This window comes from Eretmochelys imbricata, chromosome 7, assembly GCF_965152235.1.
Source record: "Eretmochelys imbricata isolate rEreImb1 chromosome 7, rEreImb1.hap1, whole genome shotgun sequence".
Lineage (NCBI taxonomy): Eukaryota > Metazoa > Chordata > Testudines > Cheloniidae > Eretmochelys > Eretmochelys imbricata.
In genome coordinates, this window is record NC_135578.1 from 28,748,133 (window position 1) to 28,773,263 (window position 25,131).

A 25,131-nucleotide genomic window follows, 5' to 3' on the forward strand; every position below is an offset into this window, starting at 1 on the left:
GGGTTAATCTTGTCTAACGAGTATTTGTTAAAACTACCACTTGCCGCCTCTACACAAGGGTTTTAACATTTTTTTTCCTAGTGAAGAGAAGGGTTGAGGGTACGTCTTCAGTAGACTTTTGTACCTCGAGTTGATTGCTAACTAACTCAAAACATTTAATATGTTTGTAAAGGCTGGTGTGGATGCTTGCCACCCGTTTAGTCCAGGCTATAAATGTTTGTTCTTTACCCTAGGGACCATCCTAGGAGCAAATAGCAGCACTAGATTAGATTTTATGTAGCCCAGCACTAGAGGGGGATGAGAGAGAGACTGTGCCAGTAAGTAGCACAGATATTTGGTGACAGTAGAGAAATTGTGAGATTCAGGAATGTTGGGTTCCACTCCAGGCTCTAGAGGTGAGTGTGCTTGAGTGGGCGCAGACTCTTCTGCCTCATCGCCCTCCAACCTGTCCCTCTTCTAGTCCTTTCTCTTTTCCCCACCCATGTTTCCTCACTCCAGTGTCTTTCTTCTCAACTAACCAATCCTAGTCTCTCTGCTTCTCGTGCTTCTTGTCCCAGTCCCTTTCGCCTTGCTCAGCCATTCCCAGTCACCCCCTCCCAGCTTATTCTCTGATCTGTCTCTCCCCCACTCGTCCACCCTCAAGTCATCTCTGCCCGCATTCCCCATCCCAATGGCTCCCAGGCCCAGCCTTCCCATCTTCACCCCAGGCTCCTCATCCCATCTCTGCATGTATCTATCTCTCCTCTCCCCTAACTCCTCCTTGTTCCAGTCTCCTTGCCTTGCCAGTACCAGTCCTGTCCCCTCCACACTCAGTCTCCTCATCATATCTGTCTCCCCTCCTCCCACCTCTTTCTGCCCCGCTGGTTCCAGTCTCCTTGCCCAAACGGTCCCAGTTCCCCCTCATTCAGCTCCTAGTCACCTTGACCAACCAAGGTAAGCTGTCACACCATCTTTGCACTCCCCCAATCCCCGAAGCTGCCAGCGGGGTGCAGGTGGAAGAGAAGGTAGTTCAGCCCCTGATGTAAGGCTTTGTCTAAACACAGAAGTTAAACGGCTTTAACTATTTGATTAATTAAATCAGTACAACAATCTGTGGGACACTCTAAATTCAGTTTAGATCAGGCTTATTTTGACTTTAGCTTGTCGCCTGGGAACAGGTAAACCACACTGGGGTTTACACAGGTTTAATTAAATATGTTTAAAAAACCCAACAATTTAAATTAAACTGGTGTATAGACGAGGCCTTAGAACAGCCTCTGGGTTTCTCCAAATTATACAGACTTGTAAAGGCCTCCTAGGCAGTTGGGGACCACTGGAGCCCAGCAGCGCTTTGATGACACACCCTGTATCTGGTGGGGGTGGAAAAGATCAGGCTGAGCGAATTCCTTGCTTCCCATTTAGGGTAGCCTTATGGCCTCTACCTGTCACCAGAGCAGCGCAGATAGTGCCATAGAATTCATGGAGCATGACACAGCATGTCATCCGGTTTGAGAAAGAGACATCACCCTGAGTTTAGGCCTTTGCAGACTAGACTCATGGACTTTAAGGCCAGAAGGACCCATCATGATAATCTAGTCTGACCTTTTGCACTTTGCTGGCCACAGAACGTCCCCGATTCACTCCTGTAATAGACCCCCTAACCTCTGGCTGAGTTACTGAAGACCTCAAATTGTGGTTTAAAGACTTCAAGTTACAGAGAATCAACCATATTTACACTAGTTTAAACCTGCAAGTGACTCGTTGCAGAAGGCAAAAATCCCCCAGTCTCTGTCAATCTGACCCAGGGGAAATTTCCTTCCCGACCCCAAATATAGTGATCAGTTAGACTGTGAGCATGTGGGCAAAACCCACCTGCCAGACACCTGGGAAAGAATTCTGTGTAGTAACTCAGAACTCTCCACATGTAGTGTACTGTACAAAGGCTATTGCATCATAAAGGTGAATCATCAGATCTCTGTTTTACACCAGATTGTTTGCCAGTTTGCAAACTAATTACCTAGCCTATTGATATTAAAACTGAATAATCCGCATTTGTCCATATATAATATCTCTATTGACCATTAAGGGGTCTGTGTTTTATTTTAAAAAAATTTTAAGAGTGGACTTTCCCTGTGCATGGTGGCAGCGTCTCTGGCCCTCAGCCACCTCTCTGATTTGCATGATGATGAATGAAGGGTTTGTGTCCTTCCTGGGGGTTATGTTGAATATGCAAAAGAGCCAGCAGCTGTGCCTAAAGAATTGTGGGGGTTTTTCCTCTGCTCTCCCTCCCTCCCCCACCTTTCCTTACACATGAGGAGGCCTCTCCACTAGGCCAGAGCTAGGAGTCCAGGTTCAGCTGACAGACAAGTTTGTGGCTAGTTAAGTTTGATGCCTCTTTGCTTCTGGTGCCTCTTTGCTTCTGACTATGTAGTTGTGTCTAGTCATTGGAAGATTTACTGGATAAAAGCTTTTCATTGCTGCCCATGTCTGCCAGCTCCTGTTGCAATTAAGGGGTAATCTTTTCTAAATGGTGCTAAATTAAGTCTAAATCCCTCCCTCATGCCACATAAGAGGATGAATCCCTGGTTTTCTAAAAACAGCTTATTGTTTGGGACACTGTCCAATCTAGTAGTACAACAATGGTCTGGATAATCTGACTGGTGATGGAGCTCTAAACTTTTTTTTATTTAGTTGAAAATATATATGGCAGCCCAAAAACTCTAAATAAAGGGAAGAAAAACAGAAGAAATCTTTTCTGTCTCCTTTCATTGCTTTCTGTTTTGGTTTGGAACTTGGAAAAATTGTATAATGTCTGAAGCCCATTATCTTGGTTACCTTGGATAACATTGGCTCAGACTCCTAGTCTGAAGTACTTTGCTTCATTAAGTAGGCCAGTTTCATTGTAACATGTATCTAAACTTTTCCTGTGTTAATGTTCAAATGAACATTAGGGGGGTAATCAGGGGCTGGTATGCGTATGCTAGCATGATTCGAGCAGCTGCCACAAATTTATTTTGGGGATAATAGACCTTGTGCCAGGGTTTTTAATTAAGAAAATCTCTTATCTCCAAAATTTAGGGTTAGAGGCCAATGACTTCTTTTTTTTTACTTAACATAAAATTACTGTAGTATAAATCAAAACAGTAGCTTCTGATTTTATTTTAGAAGTATCTCAGAAAAATCCTTTCAGTGATAAAGGGTAGGTCCTATTAAGGGTGTTTGAGGTTCTGTGCTGCTTTCTGCTCCAGAATAACATGAGTGAATGCATATATACATTTTTAGTCACTGTTATGCTGAGATTATATACCTCTCAAATGCTGCCACACAGAGGTCAGAATTGCATTTTTTTTTAATGTACACATAGTCTCCAAGATCATATGCCTTATCAGATGAACCGCCCCCACCACAGTATAAAAAACTGCTTAGTGCATGCTGGGATGGTGACAGATGGGCTTGAACCTGTGACCCTTAGGCTGTTGAGCCTTAAAGAGACCCTAGGAAGATAATTAATGGCTCTAAAAATCTGCATTCAGTTCTTATTAAACATGTAATTCAGCAAACAAACACATCTTTAGTAGAATTCTGAAGTCATGGGTGAATTTAATTATAAGAAGTTTTCAATTAGCAGCTGCCATCTGTGGCAAGTGTTCAGAAAGCAGTCAGTGCCTGCATGAACAGCCTGTAGTATGAGATAATACATTAACAATCTCCAGCAAATATCCTTAAATTAAAAAAAACCCCACAACAGCTGACTAAAAACTGTTTTGCTGAAAAGTAGACATCAAATCAGGTCACTACAGGAATTTAGGAAACCCAGCAGCCCCACATATATTCAAGAAGCTTAGGCTAAAAGTTAGAAGTTTGTTTTAAAATGTTGATAATGGTGCTTCTGTTAATGTTGTTAGGTGTGAAGTTTGGTGACAACACTGTTCTGGAGATTAAACATTCTCCTGACCTGCTTGCAAATCAAATGCTGCTGCATTGTGCTAGTGCTTTAAAATCAAAATAGGAAAGGAAATGAATAAGAGAAGTATAGCCCTGAAAGGGACCTCAGTAGATCATCCAGTCCAGTCCCCTGCACTCAAAGCAGGACTAAGTAATAAGAAGATCCTTCTTGACAGGTGTTTGTCTAACCTGTTCTTAAAAATCTCTAATGATGGAGATTCCACAACCTCCCTAGGCAATTTATTCCAGTGCTTAACTACCCTGACAGTGGGGAAGTTTTTCCTGATGTCCAACCTAAACTGCCCTTGCTGCAATTTAAGCTCATTGCTTCTTGTCCTATCCTCAGGGGTTAAAGAGAACAATTTTCCACCCTTCTTGTTGTACAGTTTTCAAGTACATGAAAGGTTATGTCCCCGCTCAGTCTTCTCCTCCAGACTAAACAAAACCAATTTTTTCAATCTTCCCTCATAGGTCATGCTTTCTAGACCTTTAATCATTTTTGTTGCTCTCTTCTGGACTTTCTCAAATTTGGCCATATCTTTTCTGAAATGTGGCGCCTAGAACTGGACACAATTCTGCAGCTCTGATCCGGCATGGAGTGGAGTGGAATAATTATTTCTCGTGTCTTGCTTACAACACTCCTGATACATCCCAGAATGATGTTTGCTTTTTTTGCAACTGTGTTACACTCTTTACTCATATTTAGCTTGTGATCCGCTATGACCCCTCAGTTTCCTTTCCACAGTACTCCTTCCTAGGCAGTCATTTCCCATTTTGTACGTGTGCAACTGATAGTTCCTTCCTAAGTGGAGTACTTTGCATTTATCCTTACTGAATTTCATCCTGTTTACTTCAGACTGTTTCTCCCATTTGTCCAGAACATTTTGAATTTTAATACTATCCTACAAAGCAATTGCAACTCCTTCTAGCTTGGTATCAAGTGTACTGTGTATGCCATTTGTGACGGGTTGGATCACAGAAACTCCCTTGGGAACTGCCAACTGATGTGCCAAGACTACTTCTGCCCCTGCTTTTCTGCCCTAGCAGCTTAGGACTTCAGTGCCCTGCCTGGTTTGAGCGAGACCTGCTAGCCTGCTGCAAATCCAGACCCAGGTCTGAACCATGTCCCCTAAAAGCTGTAGGCTTAACTGAAAGCAGGTTACAGAAGTGTTCCTGTCTTTAACACTCAGATGCCCAACTCCCAATGGGGTCCAAGTCCTAAATGAATCCGTTTCACCCTGTATATACAGCTTATACAGGGTAAACTCATAAATTGTCTGTCCTCTATAACACTGATAGAGAGAGATGCACAGCTGTTCCCCGCCCCCCAAGTATTAATACATACTCTGGGTTAATTAATAAGTAAAAAGTGATTTTATTAAATACAGAAAAGTATTAAATACAGAAAGTAGGATTTAAGTGGTTCCAAGTAGTAACTGACAGAACAAAGTGAATTACCAAGCAAAATAAAATAAAATATGCAAGTCTATGTCTAATCAAACTGAATACAGATAAAAATCTCACCGGTTCCAGTAAGCTCTCTTTTACAGACTAGCAAGCACTCACACCCCCTGACGCAAATCAGACGTTAGGAATTATAACATTCAAAAACCAGTCGGAGAACACTTCAATCTCTCTGGTCACTCGAATACAGACCTAAAAGTGGCAATTCTTCAACAAAAAAACTTCAAAAACAGATTCCAACGAGAGACTGCTGAATTGGAATTAATTTGCAAACTGGACACCATTACATTAGGCTTGAATAAAGACTGGGACTGGATGGGTCATTACACAAGTAAAACTATTTCCCCATGTTTATTCCCCCCACCCGCTCCCACCACTGTTCCTCACACATACTTGTCAACTGCTGGAAATGGCCCACCTTGATTATCACTACAAAAGGTTTTTTTCTCCTGCTGGTAATAGCTCACCTTACTTGTTTCAGAGTAACAGCTGTGTTAGTCTGTATTCGCAAAAAGAAAAGGAGTACTTGTGGCACCTTAGAGACTAACCAATTTATTTGAGCATGAGCTTTCGTGAGCCACAGCTCACTTCATCACCTTACTTGATTACTTGATTACTCTCATTACAGTGTGTATGGTAACACCCATTGTTTCATGTTCTCTGTGTATATAAAATCTCCCCACTGTATTTTCCACTGCATGCATCCGATGAAGTGAGCTGTAGCTCACGAAAGCTTATGCTCAAATAAATTTGTTAACCTCTAAGGTGCCACAAGTACTCCTTTTCTTTTTACACCCCCTGTAGTCACTGTCCTTTGTTCCAGTTTCTTTCAGGTATCCTTGGGGGTGGAGAGGCTATCTCCTTAGCCAGCTGAAAACCAAATGGAGGGGTATCCCACAGGCTTAAATAGACTTTCTCTTGTGGATGAAGACGCTCTCCTCTGCAAAGTCCAGCTCCAAGATGGAGTTCTGGAGTCACTTGGGCAAGTCACATGTCCATGCATGACTCACAGTTTTTACAGGCAGAAGCCATTGCCCACATGGTATCTTGAATGTCTCCAGCAAGACTTCTTATGTGGATTGGAGCATTCCAAGATGCATTGTTCCTTAAAAAGAAAGGGAGTACTTGTGGCACCTTAGAGACTAACAAATTTATTTGAGCATAAGCTTTCGTGAGCTACAGCTCACTTCATCGGATGCTGTAGCTCACGAAAGGTTATGCTCAAATAAATTCGTTAGTCTCTAAGGTGCCACAAGTCCTCCTGTTCTTTTTGCGAATACAGACTAACAGGGCTGCTACTCTGAAACCTGTCATTGTTCCTTAAGTGCGTCTTGATTGGGCACTTAACTTTGCAAATTCCTTTCTCCAGGAACTGACTAAATGCTCTACTAAGGTTATTTAGAAATCAAGCCAGCACACGGTCAATATTCATAACTTCAAATACAAAAATGATACATGCACACAAATAGGATTAATAGATTCAGTAGATCATAACCTTTACATAGATATGTTACATGGCATATGTAGCATAGAACATATTCCAGTTATGTCATATATATTCATAGGCATATTTCCATAAAGCCTTATGGGGGGCACTGTCACACCATTATCTAAATATTTATGAAGATATTGAACAGAATTGGACCCAGGACTGATCCTTGTGGGACCTCACTAGATATGCCCTTCCAGCTTGATTGTGAACCACTAATAACTACTCTCTGGGAATAGTTTTCCAACCAGTTATGCACCAACCTTATAGTAGTTCCATCTAGGCGATATTGAAGATGACCAGAAACCAAAGTGAAACTGGCCAATCTACTTTCTTTGTCAAAATTGGTGAAATGCAGAAAGTAAACAAACCATAAATACTGAAATGTAAATTTGATTATTTAGAACTTCCTTGTATTAAGTACACAGGTATGAAAATGCTCAGTGTATTTTTAAGATGCTTGTAGTCTGGCACTGTCACTTTAATTAGTACTGTTTAAAGGTTTACCAAAGGCCTACTACATGAGATCAGGATTCTGAGTTGAGCACTTCGGATTTGATTGTCTGCTGCCCTGTAACCCATGGAGTCATTTATACCTGTGCTTAGTGGGTGTAAAATGCTACCAAATCTGGATAATAGCATTCTACAGACACTTAGCACAAGAGGCAAGGGATTATACATGATCCCCGGGCAATAGAGAATCAGGCCCCTTGCCTCTGAAAGTAGTATACAGGATCTTTCAAACTAGGTCAAAAATTTCACACCACACCTTGTGAATTGTGTGTGTTCGATTCTATTGATTCCTTATAGGTGGAATCTGTTTGTTCTCTTATTCCATTGATTTCCTATAGGTGGACTCTGTTTGAGATTTGATTACCCTTATTATCTTGGGCTTGTATATCTACAATTGTTGTTAGTACTGAAATTATCCAGCCTTTTTAAAGACCTATCCATGGTATTTGACTTTATCACCTACTACAGCTGTAGATTCCGGATTTACTATAAGCCGCAATAAAGTGGTATTTACTTTTTATGGTCTACATTCACATTCCTTTAGATTTATTGAGTGTCATGTTATGAAACAAAGTCTCTAAAGGACCTATTGGGTTTTATTATGTCTTTCAGAATTCTGAATACCTCACTCATGTTCAGTCCATTCATTTCTGTGGAATCCTAATTTTTACTTTCATTTTATTTGAATCCCATCATTCTGTTAAATGATTCTGGATCCATTTACCCTATGCTATGATTTCAAGATCAGGCCACCAGAATTGGGGCAGTAGGAGAGAGAACTTGCCAAAAAAAAAAATTGATAAAATGTCATGACATTCTGTATTCTCAGCCATTCTTAAATGCAACTAAACATCGCATTAGCTTCTAATAACTGTGACTGCATTCTGAACAGCACTCCTCTTGGGGCTCTTTGCACAGATTCCAAAGTCTTTTTGCAGAAGATCTTGCAAGGTTCCAGCTTTTCAGTATGTATCTGAAATTCAGATTCCTTTTGCTAATGTTTATTAACTTATGATTATCCAGTCTAAACTTTATCTGCCAACATGCTGCCCAGTCCACCAGTGTATTTAAAATCCATCTGGAGTTTCTCTTATTTCCCAATACATTTTTACTAACCAAATCAACTTGGCATCATCAACAATAATCAGTAGATTGCTGTCCTGGTCCTGCTCTAAATCCTTCATTTTAAAGAACTCCATTCCCTGTTCAGCCCCTGGGATAACCTACAACTAAGTTATCTCTACTCTGAGGAGCAGCTATGCACTAAATCCATTTCCTGTTGCTCAGCCAGTATTTAATCCATGACAAGAATTTGCTGCTAACTCCTTGTGGTTTATCTTTCTGAAGAGTTTTTGTTTCTTTTAATGTGACCTTATCTAGAGCTGTTTGAAAATTGAGGTAAACTATGTTCTGTAGGCCACCTTTGTTGTTTTCTTAGGGTATGTCTACAGTGGCAGAGTTACATCGCTGGCAGTTACAGCACCACTCAGAAAATGCTGAAGGGAAGCCACTGTTGTGAGTTCACGCTGTCAGCTGCCTGCACAATAGTGTGTTCATACTTGCAGCGGTATTCGGAGCAGTGTGCTCTGGGAAGCTATCCCACAGAGCATCTCTTCCTCTTCTGCCGTTAAAACTTATGGGAAGGCGGAGGGGTTTGTGAGGCATCCTGGGTCCTGTCCTAATGCCCTGTGATGCATTGCTTCGCATTCCAGCAGTCCCTGTGCTTGTGCCCGCATTTGGCGCCATCTATCAACGGTTTATGTACTGCACACTTTGCCTCTTCGGTCTGCAGTGGAGTTATTCCTTAAACTACAAAGGTAAGAGGAGTGTGACATTGATCTCGTCATGCATAGTAGCTACAAAACAAGATTGCTTGTGGCATTCAGGAAGGTGCTGACCACAGTGGAACGCCGCTTTTAGGCTTGGGAAACGAGCACTGAGTGGTGGGATCACATCATCATGCACATCTGGGATGATGAGCAGTGGCTGCAGAACTTTCAGATGGGGAAAGCCACATTCATGGGACTGTGTGATGAGCTCGCCCCAGCCATGCGGCGCAAGGACACAAGAATGAGAGCTGCCCTGTCATTGGAGAAGCGTGGTGATTGCACTGTGGAAGCTGGCTATTTCAGACTGCTACCGATCACTCGCTAACCAGTTCGAAGTGGGAAAGTTGACTGTTGGAGTCGTGTTGACCGAAGCGTGCAGGGCCATTAATTGCATCCTGCTCTGAAAGACCATGACTCTGGGCAACGTGCGTGACATTGTAGGTGGCTTTGCGCAAATGGGCTTCCCTAACTGTGGAGGGCCGATAGATGGCACGTGTATTCCAACTCTGGCACCAGACCACCTAGCCACCAAGTATATTATGCGGAAGGGGTATTTCTCTATGGTTCTCCGGGTGTTTGTGGATCACCATGGGCTTTTACAGACATAAACGCAGGCTGGTCCGGAACGGTCTTTCGGAACACTGGCCTGTTCAGGAAGCTAGAAGCCGGGACTTTCTTCCTGTACCAGAAGATCACCGTAGGGGAAGTCAAAATCCCGTTGTGATCCTGGGAGACCCCGCGTACCCCTTAATGCTGTGGCTTATGAAGCCATACGTGGGGCACCTTGTCCCAGCAAGGAGTGGTTCAACAACAGGCTGAGCAAGTGCAGAATGACTGAGTGTGCTTTTGGCCATTTAAAGGCCCGCTGGTGCTGCCTATATGAGAAGTTGGACCTGGCCGATGACGATATTCCTGTGCTTATAGCCACATGCTGTATGCTCCATAATATTTGGGAAGGGAAGGGTGAAAGCTTCACTCAGGGCTGGACTGCTGAGGCTCAGTGCCTGGAGGCTGAATTTGAACAGCCAGAGGCCAGAGCTATTAGAGGGGTGCAGTGCAGGGCCATAAGGATCAGGGATGCCTTGAGGCAGCAATTTGAAGCTGAAATCCTCTAATATTTGTTGCTATGCTCGGGAGTGCAGTGCTTGTAATGCTAGGTGGTGATTGTGATTGGTGAAGAGGATGCACTATGAAGGTTTAAGAAAATTGCCTGTTACTTTGCAGGGCTCTGTTTGCTTTCAATTAACAGAATAAAGATAGCTTTCGAACAAAAACAATTCTTTTATTAAAAAACAACCACCAGAGGAGAGAGACAAACAAAAAAAACACATCAGCGCTATGGGGGAAGGGAGAGTCCTTAGGAGGAGGTGGGGTCCCGGGCCGGTTAAAGATTTGTGTATGTCCGGGTATCATATGCAACCTTGTCCTTTAGTGTACAGTGCAGTGGGTACTGAACTTCAGCAGGGCTAAACTGCAGAGGGACAGGTGTTGAATGCAGTGGGTGTGATGTCTAATGAATTAAAATATAACTCTGGAAACCATTGTTGCTACCACTGCTATATAATTGCAGCAAATCTTATACAAAATATAACTCATGGCCAGAAAGGGTTAAACAGTTTGCAGGCTGAATGACCCAATGCCAACCTTTAAAGACATGTTAGAAATTTAATTAGGGCTAAATAGGCTAGAACTTTGAAATGCAAACCTATGTTGTTAGAAGTTAGAGGTAATATTATTTGTGTGCGTAGGCGCTGACTTCCCCTTTGCCCAGTTGGTGCTCGACCCGCCTCTTCCTACCCCTGCACTGCCCTCATCCCACCCCCGCCCCACCTCTTCTTCACCTCCTCCCCTGAGTGTGCCGCATCCCCACTCCTCCCGCCCCCCTCCTGGAAAGTCCAAAGGCGCTGCCAAACAGCTGTTTGGCGGTTGTCGGGCAGGTAGCACTGGGAGGTAGGCGGAGGAGGGGGCGGCGGGAGCTTGGTTGCTGGTAGGTGCTAAGCACCTGCTACTTTTTCCCCATGGGTGCCTATTGGTGCCTATGATTGTGTGCATCTTAGATGCTACCCATGTAATTGGACAATTCCTGTCTGTCACTATAACTATTGATTCAGAGCTCAAAATGGAATATTAACATTTAGCTGACTCTTTGGTAAAATAATGTCGTTGTCTATACGTCTCTTTTGAATTTTGTGATAGACTGCCTAACAGATAAATTGCCCTATGTTAATTTGTGTAACTAATTACTGGTGGTGGTTAAGCAAAAGGCTGCATCAAAAGCCCATATTTACTATCCAGGACTGCATGGTCAAGTGGATGCTAGAACAGTGTATAAAAAGACCCTTGGGTCCTGATTGTGTCATCTCAGATCTGTTTAATCTTCATCAGGGGAAGTTTGAATTGCAAGACTGAGGTCCCAGTTATGCTGGTATGCCCAGAATGTGATATTTGGACATTGGGCTATAACCTATGAACTGAATTCTAAAGGAACTCTTTGCAACTATGAAGCTCACCATTTCTGCTATGAATGTGAACCTCAATGGATTGAACTCAGGTCTGTATGTATAATGATCTTAACCACCACACACACACACACACACACAACACCACACACACACACACACACACACACCACACACACACACACACACACACACACACACAACACACACACACACACACACACACACACACACACACACACACACACACACAACACACACACACACACTCTCTCTCTCTCTCTCTCTCTCTCTCTCTCTCTCTCTCCTCTCTCCTCTCTCTCTCTCTCCCCTCTCTCTCTCTCTCTCTCTCTCTCTTCTCTCTCTCCTCTCTCTCTCTCTCTCTCTCTCTCTCTCTCCTCTTCTCTCTCTCTCTCTCCTCTCTCTCTCTCTCTCTCTCTCTTCTCTCTCTCTCTCTCTCTCTCTCTCTCTCTCTCTCTCTCTCTCTCTCTCTCTCTCTCTCTCTCTCTCTCTCTCTCTCTCTCTCTCTCTCCTCTCTCTCTCTCTCTCTCTCTCTCTCTCTCTCTCTCCTCTCTCTCTCTCTGTGTGTGTGTGTGTGTTTTAATGAATTTTAGTTTAGTTAATAAAAATTGGCTGTAGCGTGTATTTGGGTAAGATCTGAAACATTCATTAACCTGGGAGGTTGTGTCTGATCCTTTGGGATTGATAGAACCTTTTCCTTTTTATGATGAAATAAGATTCTCAGAAATCATCATACAGTATTTGACCTAGGTACCTGGATGGAGGACTGAGGGTGATCACTTTAAGGGAACTGTGTTGTTTGGACTTCTGAGTAACCAGTAAGGTAATAAAGAAGCTGTTTTATGCTGACCTGGTAATCTAAGTATTGGAATATCACCAGCTTTTTGGGTATTGTCTGCCATTCTTTGCAGTTCACCCTAATTGAGTGACCACAGCTGGTCCCCACTAGAACCCCACTAGGTCACATAGGTACTGGAGTCGGCAGGACTGGACTGTGATGGGGCAGGAGTGGAATACAGAGGGTACAGACTGGAGCCAGGTGGTTGATAAGAGTGTGTTGGCGGTATCTGGGGGGGCGCAGAGCTGGAAAGAGTTTTGTGACAGCAGCTGCAGGGGAGGGTGGGCGCAGAGCTGCTCGGTTTGTAGTCCTAGTAGCGCCTGGAGCGTGTCCTCTCGGCGCTCCATAATGTTTAAGAGCAACTCCATGGCTTCGTTCTGGCGTGCCGCATTCTCCTTTCGGTCCTCTTCTCGCTGTCCGCCACTCCTTCAGTTCTTGTTTTTCGGCTGCGGAGTGCATCATGACATCACGCAGAAAGTCCTCCTTAGTTCTTTGTGGCTGCTTTCTAATTCGCGCAGCCGTTCAGGCAAAGAGGGAGCTGGGCTCCCAAGGTCATATCTGTGAAGCGAAAAATGCAACATTTTACAGAAGCAGCAACACACAGACCACTGATTCAGTGATTTAAAACACAGCCACTATTCACATACTGTCACTAACTGGCTGACCCCAGGCAAGCACGCATGAGCCACAAGTCCCCAAAATGGTGAGTAACCGCAGGGGAAATCCGGTTCCAGAACTGTACTGTACACTGGGCACGTGGCTCTTGGGGAGAGCCAGCAGTGTATGGGGGGGCCTTATAATCAATTACTGTCCCCACATTTTCCACGGGCTCTGTTCATTATGGAAGATATCCCGCTGCTGAGAGTGACCAGGGAATAAGTGAAGGTCTTCTCCAAGACCTCGGCTTCCGCACTGGCCCAACAACTGGCTTCAGTGATTCCCAAAATCAAAGTCACTTACCGGGGCCTCCTCTCCTGTTTGCACTTCGCCAAGCTCTGACAGCTGTGACCGGCTAGCCTCCTCGGGGGTAGAGAAGAGCTCCTGGTTGCATGCATCTCTGAGCTCCGAGTCGTTCTGCCTCTGGGTCCCCCTCCACATCCTCGTTCAAGATTTCCTCCTCCTGGCTCAGTCCACTGGCATGCAAGCCAGCAAAGTATCCACAGGGGCCTTTGCAGTGGAGGTGGGGTCACCACCAAAGTATCGCGTCCAGCTCTTGTAGAACTGGCAGCTCGTGTGGTAGGCGTTCCGCTGATCCTTCACTTTGACCCTGCACTGCACTGTGTCCTGGTCATGGCCCCTTTCTGTCATGCATCGTGAAATCTGTCCATAGGTATCAATTCCTACGGCTGAAGCGCAGCTGGGAATGGACAGCCTCCTCTCCCCAAATGCTGACAAGGTCCAGCAGCTCGGCATTGCTCCAAGAGGGGCAAAGCTTAAAACAATTTTCCTGGAGTTGAGGAGAGGCTCTCTCTGGTGTCTTCCATGGCTTATTCTTTGGCAGAGCTTGTACATCTGATGAAGTGAGCTATAGCTCATGAAAGCTTATGCTCAAATAAATTGGTTAGTCTCTAAGGCGCCCCAAGTCCTCCTTTTCTTTTTGCGAATACAGACTAACACGGCTGCTACTCTGAAACCTGTACTACATTTGTAATTCTTCAATCTTCTTAACAGCAGCAGCTGCTCCTAGATAAACTGCACAGCCTCATCAGGATTTGCTATATCACACCCTTATTCTTTCAGAACTCTGCTGGCTACCATCTGAGCCCTGTCCCTTCTTCCAGACTGCAGAAGCTACATTGCATTTCTGGGCATGCTGAAGTGAGGGAGGACCCAGAGTTACCCACCTCTAGCTAGCAGCAGTCATGATGGAAATGGCTGGTAGCTAAGCTGTTGTCCACAACATATCCATTGGAACTACTGCTGAAAACTGTCAGCAACCAGCCATCTTGGTAGTGTATACTGACTTACAGGGCCTGAATCTCTTTAGTTTAAATCCCGAGTGACTCCAGTATAATCAATAGAGTCGCATCTGTGTAAAACCAGGATAAGCGAACTCAGGATGAGGCCTGTTGAGTTCGAATCTCTGTTACGGCCACACCAACTTCCTTTGAGACCCCCAGTGAAATAACAATTTCCCCATTGTCCTCTGCTGTGGAGATGAGTACAAAGGCCTCGTCTTTATTGTGTGGTAAACTTGCTGAGATCAGTGCTAGATCAGTGCTGATCTTGGCAAGTTTACCTCACACTGAAAGTGAAGTGCCTTGTCTTCACTGTGTTTTTTACCTCAGGAAAACTCCCATTCGCTAGTTACCCCAAGGTAAAGAGCATTTTCTTTTTTTAGCAGTGAAGACAAGGGCAAAGAGTGTGCTGCTCTTTCATTAGCCCAACCATTCTTTGTTTTATAATACTTAAGTCTAGAGAGTCACCTCCATGCTTAAGTCCTTCTAACCTAGAATGACCTTTGAGTAGTAGGCGTGGCATGCTTGGGGTAACGCATTTCCTTCGCTCATCTAACCTTATAGTTTGTAGCAAGGAATTGCCATATGTCAGTGACTGGTATTTGAAATCATCTCTTTCTTTCTACTCCAATTGGTGGCTGTCATCCCTTTCCAGCTCCGCCACTGGGCTTTAAGATTGCAGTGATAACATGAAGATCCTTATATTCTAACATTTTGGTCATTGCTACTAGTCTCCTATGACTGTGATACTCATCTCTTTTATTATCCTTCCAAACAGAAATTCAGTACTTACTAACAAGTTCCCTCTGATTTGGTCCTTTGTGGCCCCCTCACCCATCTACGCTTTTAAAATGTATTTATTTTTTGCCACCTACCTTGGCAGTTCTACCCACTCCTCACCTACTTACTCTCAATTTACATTCTCCTTCCTACTCTAACCTATTTTCATTGCCGGCAACCTTATTCCCTTATGGCTGAGGTAGAATATGTAAGACAACAGTAAGCTTTAATGTCTTGATGTAATCCATTTGGATCCCTGCCATTTCACTGCATTGTCAGGAGGAGGATGTGGAACAGCAGAGGGGCTGCCTCTAGGCTAAATCAGGATATTGAGCTCACTGCAGACAATCTAGACTTCTATTACAGGCTTCCTGTGTGCAGAGAGCACAGTCTGGACATTATCTGTGGCAGATGACCTCACATTGCATCAGCTTTGCCTTTACAACCAATATTGTCCTGGCAATTGCTCCTTTGTGTTTACAGTAGCAAAATAGATTGCATCAAATTAAGGCATTGAGAGAATAGCTCCACTTTTTATGGATAATTAGTATACAGGGAGCTCATAAGAAAAGTATAGATCTTATTTTTTAAATTCAGAGCTGGCTAGGGAAAACTCTGTTGGGCAAAGTGTCTGCAGTGTTACAGGAAACAAGATGATCTGACAAAAAGAAAAGGAGTACTTGTGGCACCTTAGAGACTAACCAATTTATTTGAGCATAAGCTTTCGTGAGCTACAGCTCACTTCATCGGATGCATTCAGTGGCCTGAGTAATCTGGAAAGTCTCAGTTTAAGGTAACTGCCATTTAAATGCTGCTGACTTGCATATTTAAAAAAAAAAAAAAACATGAAGTGTCAGTGGTGCTTTTAATATTGATCTGCAATTCAGAACAAATTAGTATTTTAATAGCAGCAGGATCTCTGCCTCCACAGCATGTGAATAATAATTTTTTTTTGTAATTCTAATACCTTAATAGCATGTGAGACTCCTAAAATGAAGAGGAAGGGAAGAATGAAGCTGTTGCTTTGTTTTGATAAAAAATAGATTTTGCTTATTGTCATCAGGAATAAATGTATGGGCTAGACACATGGTAGTCTTTGTGGGTGCAACGGAGCCCTGTTGCACAGAATATCTTGCTTAACAGCGTTACATGGTGTTTACGTGCTTGCGGCTTTGTATCGCCAGAGTGGAACATCTGCAAACCTGGAGCTTACTTTTCAAAAGCACTGAGCATCTACAACTCCCATCTAACACAAGTCAACAGGAACAGCTGTGCTCAGCACCTCTGCAGATTGGGTTCCTTCCCTGGTGTTCATCTGTTGTGGGCCAACTTCTGTTCTCATTTACGTCTAAATCCCTTGCAACTCCCACTCTTTACACTAGTGTAGCTGAGCAAAATTTAGTACTATATGTAGAAAATTTAATATGGCTAATGGCGGCAGCTGGATAGAGCTGATTCTAAAGCACAATATCTTAGGCAAGATTATGGCTGCAGTTGGCAGGACTGGCGTTTGTTAATAGCTGAGTTGTGAAGAGCTTAAGTGGTTCCAGTCGATCTCTGGATGTGCTCAGTAGAAGTAAAAACTGCAGTTCTCTCATACAATGACACAGTCAGTGTGTGGCTTTTGACAGCCATTAAATATTATACAAAAAGTAAAGCACATTCATGCTTTAGCTTTCATTAGCAAAATCTGAAATATTGGAACTAAGATTGCTAGCACTTTTTAGATAAGCATTTTGTTCCGACTTCATGAGGGGTTTGCTGGCTGACTGTAAAACCATATGTACATTTTTGTGAGTTGGATGTCAAGGTGCTGCAGTTTTGGTGTCAAGCAAATAAAGCAGCAGAATGGTTTGAGGGTAATGCTGAGTATGAAAAGATTCTTGGTTTTCCTAGACAATTTTGTGGAGTTTTGTGAAGTTACAATTTATTTATTTTCATGATCACAGTCATTCTGAAGTCCATTGTCACTTCAGATTTTATTTGCTTTTGACAATAAGAATAATGTAATATTTTACCGTGGTACCAAGTCTTGAGTCAAAGAAGGAGTTTTGTTGTTGACTTCGGTCAAAGGATGATCAAGTCCAGTATATCAGCATACAAAGTGAGTGGGCATTTTATTACTATTCCTTGGATAGTTATTTGCCAGCTGGAAATGAAGTAACCATTTAGCTATAAAACTGAGAAAATTAAAAGGATATGAACCTGTAGGACAGTGAAATTCCTATGTTTAGCTTATGTGCAGAGACAGGCATGTAATTTAGATTTTCTAGGGCTTAATCTTACTTTCATTGAAGGCAACTGGATGTCTTTCCATTGATATCAGTAGTCCCTAATGATTAAAACAATGTGACAGTTGAAACCCTGTATAGAAGAGGGAACATGGCAACCTTCAATACAAGCAATCTAAAGTGAGGTCCTTTTGGCTATTGTGGAATGTTGTTTACAGTAGGTCTGAATGTACAGGTCCCATTTACAGTTGCTTCAGTGGATACTGTTGTGACATTCCCCAGGGTACAATCTGGACGATTGAACAACAGTGTCCCTGTAACTCTATAGCCTGGGGTGCCTTTTACATCGCTTTCATGCCAGAACAGCCACACCTGGCCTGCTCGCATACGGCCCCTAGTATGTAAAATCACTCCCAGGTATGTTGCCTCAGCCATTCATGAATTACATACTGGATGACACCTGCATTTTCTTCAGTCCCAACCTTATTCCCCATATAGCAAAATCTTAGAATTTTACATGCAATGATGTTACACACATTTCAACAGGATAATAATATTCAGCCAATTATGAGTTTTCAAATCGTACCTCACAAGGCATACTATGTGCAAAATGACAGGTTTCAGAGTAGCAGCCGTGTTAGTCTGTATCCGCAAAAAGAAAAGGAGGACTTGTGACATCTTAGAGAGTAACAAATTTATTTGAGCATAAGCTTTCGTGAGCTACAGCTCATTTCATCGGATGCATTCAGTGGAATTTTTTCCATTTTTTTTTTTCTACTGAATGCATCCGATGAAGTGAGCTGTAGCTCACAAAAGCTTATGCTCAAATAAATTTGTTACTCTCTAAGGTGCCACAAGTCCTCCTTTTCTTTATGTGCAAAATATATCATAACCATATAACAGTGGTTAACATGAGGCATAGGGTGTCACAACTTTTATTGCAAACTGGTGTATCTCTTTCAAGTGTGTCATTAAATACAGCAAAAACTTTTTGGTGGAAACGACGTGTTATATTGGTTTTTATTTTTTCAGTCTTTGAGCTATTAAATAGGAGGTGACTGCTGTAACCGGAGAGTTGGAAAAGCATTCTTGACTAGGAGATGTAAAAATAGTTACCAGTTATTCTGTAATATCACATGACCCTGCTGTTTCCTCCTCGCTTGCATGAGTTCTATTTGAAAATTCACATGGGGGCACATGAATACAAAGGAAGCCTGTGCTTCCTGTTTTCTAGCGTGTAAGTAAATCACTGGAACTGCATATTCCTCAGAGATTTCAAACCAAAAAAAAAAAATCTTTCTTTGGGGCTCCTATGTTAAGCAGACTTGCTCATGTCTTTGTCTAATTTTTTTGTAGCTTCTTGAATCACTGGTGACTGTGACATTACCAGTGGCTAGGCTATGCAACGCAGTTGCAAGCACCCTGAACAGCGGCACTCTAACTTTATCTAGCATTGATTCAGCTCTGTGCTCTAGGTTAAATGTTGCACACCCGTGATTTAGCTCTGTGTGTGTGTGTGTGTGTGTGTGTGTGTGTGTGTGTGTGTGTGTGTGTGTGTGTGTGTGTGTGTGTGTGTGTGTGTCTGCTGTCTGAATAGTGCAGTCACTCTAGATTACCCTGTTTGATCATAGCCCTTTCCTTGAAGTACAATTTCTCTCTCTCTTTTTTTATTGTTGGTCCCCCCTGCCATCCTTCCTTTTTAGCTGGAAATTTAAACATAAAGAAGCAGAGCATAATTTATTAAAATGACAGATGCTAACATGACAGGCAGTAGTAAACTGATGTACCTTGGTTTGATGCAGAGCCTAGACTTTTTCGGCGTAGGCTGCAATTAAAAAGGAAGGAAATCAAAAGATTTTAGACTGTTGTAAATACAGTACACACTTGATAGAAAATCTTATGAGATTGTAATTGGGTATTGTTGGGATGAACTGTACAGCCCTTGCTCAGATTAAAAATCAGTTCATTCGCAGTTTATCCATTATTAAAGCTTTTAAGTAAAGAGGTGGATAAAAAGGGGGACATGAATCAGTTAAACAGAAATCCCTTTTGCAGTATAATGGTCACACAGTAAGTTTTGATTCTTGTAAAGGTTGGTGAAAAGATAGGGACTCTGAGCAATCTATGTGCATCTTTGAGATTGCAGAAAACTGCAAGGTTGGAAAGGTCTATGTTGTTTGCACCTTCATTTTCAAAACCACTCTGTATATGATGCAAGTGAAGAACTCACTGACTCAGAATCGTGCAATATTAGAACATGTAATAAATGCTGACTTTATTAAATGTTCAGTCATTCATCATCCTCAGTTTCATTAAGTGCACATTATTAGTATTTGTGGAAGCACAGGTAGGTATTTTATATTTTTAGCCTGAGTTTTTTTTTTTCCCCAAAGCTGCCTAGAGGATGCCCAAACCCTGGTTAAGGTTAGTGGAAACTGGGCATTCAAACCCCATAGGTGGTTTTGAAAATCTGAGCCTACATATGCTATTGTCTAGGGATGAGCAAATTGGCACTGGGAAAAATTAAAACTGGTATGTAGCATCACCCATCAACCTAACTTGAATCTTCATTGAGGTTAAAAAGTACTCCTCTTCTGCTGGTACCCACCTTCTTTGGTTAGAGCTGATAACATTTTTACGTGCATTTGTGCTCCCTCTTACATGTGAACTTTGCTCAAATGGGTTTTTGTTTGCATGTGTGGGGAATGGCTGTTCTTTATACAAATACCCAGTGTACAAGGGCATTTTTGCACTTGGGTGACCGATCAACTACTAAAAACAATGGATAGCAAATAGCTGATGTATACCCAAATAGCTCAAGAACATCCCATGAGCTGAAATTTGTGGAATGAAGAAAACCTTTGCAGAAATCCAGATTGGTTCATGAACCAAAAAAGGGGTAAATGTATCTAGGAAGGGCAGAATTGAGTTTTAATTTTTTTATAATTTTGATGGATACTACTAATGTTCATTTTTAAGCATTTTTTCCTTTTTTTAATCAATTTAAATTTTCAGTTGCGAGAAATTATTGGGAAGAGTCAGACAATAATTATTTAATGACAGTGAATGCTGATATTCAAAAACTTGAAGCTTTATAACCATTAAAACAAATTGTCAACATCGCATCAATATATAATGAAGTAAATATCCTTAAATCAAACTCTAATAAATTCTCAAGCAGCATTTTTCCTTACTTTGCCCATCTGTAAATGTAGATTATTATCAATGGAAATACTTCTTTTGTTGGTTTGTAAGTGTATGGTGAAACTGACATTAACTGATATATTTAGTCTCAGAAAGATTAGGTTTTTATCAGTGACTCTTATTGTGCTGAATAATTTGATCCTTTTTGCCTTGGATCCTTCTCAGCTTGTGACTTTCTAGTGAGCTCTCTGCTCCTCACCTACCTGAAGTCTCAGGTACTTTTCCAAATTTAAACTGTTGAGACTTATAACATTTATTGATCACTGTTAAATAGTATTTGGTTAATTCATTTCTGTTTAACTTTTGACAGGTTTCAGAGTAGCAGCCGTGTTGGTCTGTATTCGCAAAAAGAAAAGGAGTACTTCTCGCACCTTAGAGACTAACCAATTTATATGACCATAAGCTTTCGTGAGCTACAGCTCACTTCATCAGATGCATTCAGTGGAAAATACAGTGAGGAGATTTATATACACACAGAACATGAAAAAAATCACATCAGCCACACTATCAGAGGCTCATTCACCTACACATCTACCAATGTGATATATGTCATCATGTGCCAGCAATGCCCCTCTGCCATGTACATTGGTCAAACTGGACAGTCTCTATGTAAAAGAATAAATGGACACAAATCAGATGTCAAGAATTATAACATTCAAAAACCAGTCGGAGAACACTTCAATCTCTCTGGTCACTCGATTACAGACCTAAAGGTTGCAATATTACAACAAAAAGACTTCAAAAACAGACTCCAACGAGAGACTGCTGAATTGGAATTAATTTGCAAACTGGATACAATTAACTTAGGCTTGAATAGAGACTGGGAGTGGATGTGTCATTACATAAAGTTAAACTATTCCTCTTCCCCCCCCCCCCCCCCCGTTCCTCAGACATTCCTGTTAACTGCTGGAAATGGCCCAACTTGATTATCGCTACAAAAGGTACCCCCACCCGCCCCCCGGCTCTCCTGCTGGTCATAGCTCCTCTTAAGTGATCACTCTCCTTACAGTGTGTATGATAACACCCATTTTTTCATGTTCTGTGTATATAAATCTCCCCACTTTATTTTTCCACTGAATGCATCTGATGAAGTGAGCTGTAGCTCACGAAAGCTTATGCTCAAATAAATTGGTTAGTCTCTAAGATGCCACTAATACTCCTTTTCTTTTTGTTTAACTTTTAATACTCATAGTTACATGGTTGTAACATCATAAGCATGTGGATGATTGAGAAAAGGCAAATTCTGGACCCACTTCTTCCAACCTTTTAATATCTTAGCTGATTTTAGATTGATTTTAGTATTTCCAGAACAAATGAGCATGTATCTGTGATTTCTCTCTCAACATTTAAAAACAAACAGAATACCAACAACCCAACGCCCACAAAAAAACTACAAAGTAGGATTTCGGATTATATCCACATATACTGCCTTCTCAAATTATTTGCCTTTGTGACACTTAAAAATGAGAGAATCCTAATAAAAGGTCCTCCCAAATTTGACACCTCATCCCTTGGTATCTCCTGGAGTGTGTTTGTGCAAATGGGTTTTTAATGCCTTGCAAAACCGGGTTCATTCACAACTGCTTAATTATAGCTATACTAGTGGACGCTGCTATTCTATTTAACAAGCAGTGGAGGTACGGAGCCTTAGGCTCAATCTGTTTAGCATGTGATGAGTTCCCTACTGGAGTTCTTTGATGAGTAGATGGTGCTTACTTAATGGACAGAGATTACTTTTTAATAGGAGTGATGATGCCTGGCATGACAAAACGCCCCTTTCTGTTATCCATGTAAAGAAGAAACTGGTTGAAAAAATAGTAAATTATGACTGGAACTTCTGTAGTGACAGGTTTCAGAGTAGCAGCCATGTTAGTCTGTATTCGCAAAAAGAAAAGGAGTACTTGTAGCACCTTAGAGACTAACCAATTTATTTGAGCATAAGCTTTCGTGAGCTACAGCTCACTTCATAGGATGCATTCAGTGCAATATTACAACAAAAAGACTTCAAAAACCGACTCTAGCGAGAGACTGCTGAATTGGAATTGGACTTCTGTAGTGGTGCAGGACTGAGAGTCATTTTGGGGATTGTATTTAAAGGCATTTTATGTAAGGCTTAAAATCATTGGCCTGATTTTCTTTCTCTCTTTCTCTCCCACCCCCAAACCCTCTGTGTTACTGGTGCTCATCAGCTCTGAAAACCAGGCCACACGTATTAAAATCCAAACCTGTAACTGTATTATTGTTGTTGTTTTCAACACTCTTTGTTTCCTTTCACTCCTCATGAGGTTGGCTTACTGTGCACAATTACCTCAGATTGTGAAACTAGGCTAGGCACTTTCACTTGAACATACAGCCCATTTTACTTTCTGACTCTAAACTGCACCACCATGCTGCTGTGGTTGGGCTCACCACACTGGAGAAGAATTAAAATGTTATATTTTATTCATTTGCCGAATCTGTTAAGTCCAAACAAACACAAAAACAGTGCAATTCGCATTAGGTTTTGTTAAGACCTACTTCCCCTCATGCATTATTATTGTTAAACAAAACTTAATTTTAAGAGCCAAAGGCCAGATTTTCAAAGGCATTGGTATAAAAAGGTACAGGTAGTTACCTAGTTGAATTTTCAAAAGTTCATAATCAGATTAGGCATTTTTTCATCTTTTGACACCTAAAATACTTTTCTTAAAAAAATGAGGAGTCCGGTGGCACCTTAAAGACTAAACAGATTTATTTGGGCATAAGCTTTCGTGGGTAAAAACGCACTTCTTCAGATGCATGCAGTGAAAGTTACAGATACAGGGATAAATATACTGGCACGTAAAGAGAAGGGAGTTACCATACAAGTGGAGAATCAGTGATGACAGGGTCAGTTCAGTCAGGGTGGATGTGGTCCATGCCCAATAATTAATGAGGAGGTGTCAATACCAAGAGAGGGAAAATTGCTTTTGTAGTGAGCCAGACACTACCAGTCCCTATTCAAGCCCAAATTAATGGTGGTAAGTTTGCAAATGAATTGTAGCTCTGCAGTTTCTCTTTGAAGTCTGTTTTTGAAGGTTTTTTTGTTGAAGAATGGCTACTTTTAAATTTGTTATTGAATGTCCAGGGAGATTGAAGTGTTCTCCTACTGGCTTTTGTATGTTACCATTCCTAATGTCTGATTTGTGTCCATTTATTCTTCTACATAGAGACTGTCTGGTTTGGCCAATGTACATGGCAGAGGGGCATTGCTGGCACATATCACATTAGTGGATGTGCAGGTGAGTGGGCCCCTGATGGTGTGGTTTGGTGCGATTGGGTCCTATGATGGTGTCGCTAGAGTAGATATGGGGATGGAGTAGGCATCAGGGTTGTTACAGGGCTTGGTTCCCGGGTTAGTGTTTCTGTGGTGTGGTGTATAATTGCTGGTGAGTATTTGCTTCAGGTTGGGCTGGCTGTAAGCTAGGACTGGCCTGCCTCCCAAGGTCTGTGAGAATGAGGGGTCGTTTTCCAGGATAGGTTGTAGATCGTTGATGTGCTGGAGTGGTTTTAGCTGGGGATTGTACGTGATGGCTAGCAGCGTTCTGTTATTTTCTTTGTTGGGCCTGTCCTGTAGTGGGTACCTGACTTCTGGGTACATGTCCCGCTCTGTCAGTCTGTTTCCTCACTTCCCCAGTTGGGTATTGTAGTTGTAAGAATGCTTGATAAAGGTCTTGTAGATTTTTGTCTCTGTCTGAGGGATTGGAGCAAATGCGGTTGTATCTTAGGGCTCGGCTGTAGACAGTGGATCGTGTGATGTGTCCTGGATGGAAGCTGGAGGCATGTAGGTAAGAATAGTGGTCAGTAGGTTTCCGGTGTTGGGTGGTGTTTATGTGACCATCACTTATTTGCACTGTAGTGTCCAGGAACTGGATCTCTTGTGTGGACTGGTCCAGGCTCAGGTTGATGGTGGGGTGGAAATTGTTGAAATCCAGATGGACTGGGAGTGGCTGGCTCACTACAAAAACAATTTCCCCTCTCTTGGTATTGATGCCTCCTCATCAATTATTGGGAGTGAACCACATCCACCCTAACTGAATTGGCCTCGTCATCACTGATTCTCCACTTGTAAGGTAACTTCCTTCTCTTTATGTGCTAGTATATTTATGCCTGTATCTGTAACTTTCACTGCATGCATCTGAAGAAGTTGTTTTTACCCACGAAAGCTTATGCCCAAATAAGTTTGTTTAGTCTTTAAGGTGCCACCAGACTCCTCATTGTTTTTGTGGTTACAGACTAACACGGCTACCCCCTCTGATACTAAAATACTTTTGAAATTGACCCAAATTGACAGCATCTCTGTTAGAGCTATTTTAGTAAATTAGCAAAATAGCACTTTCTTTAATAAGAGATTTGGTTTAATATTTCTTACATTCTATTCCAGACTTCTTCTGTTGCAATTC

General features: G+C 42.1%; 1 protein-coding gene across 2 annotated transcripts in view; it reads left to right on the forward strand.

The window, feature by feature from the left end:
- Window positions 1–25,131, forward strand: part of BICD2 (BICD cargo adaptor 2) — a 152,485-nt gene that overhangs the window by 30,994 nt on the left and 96,360 nt on the right. The gene's annotated exons all lie outside the window — the stretch shown is intronic.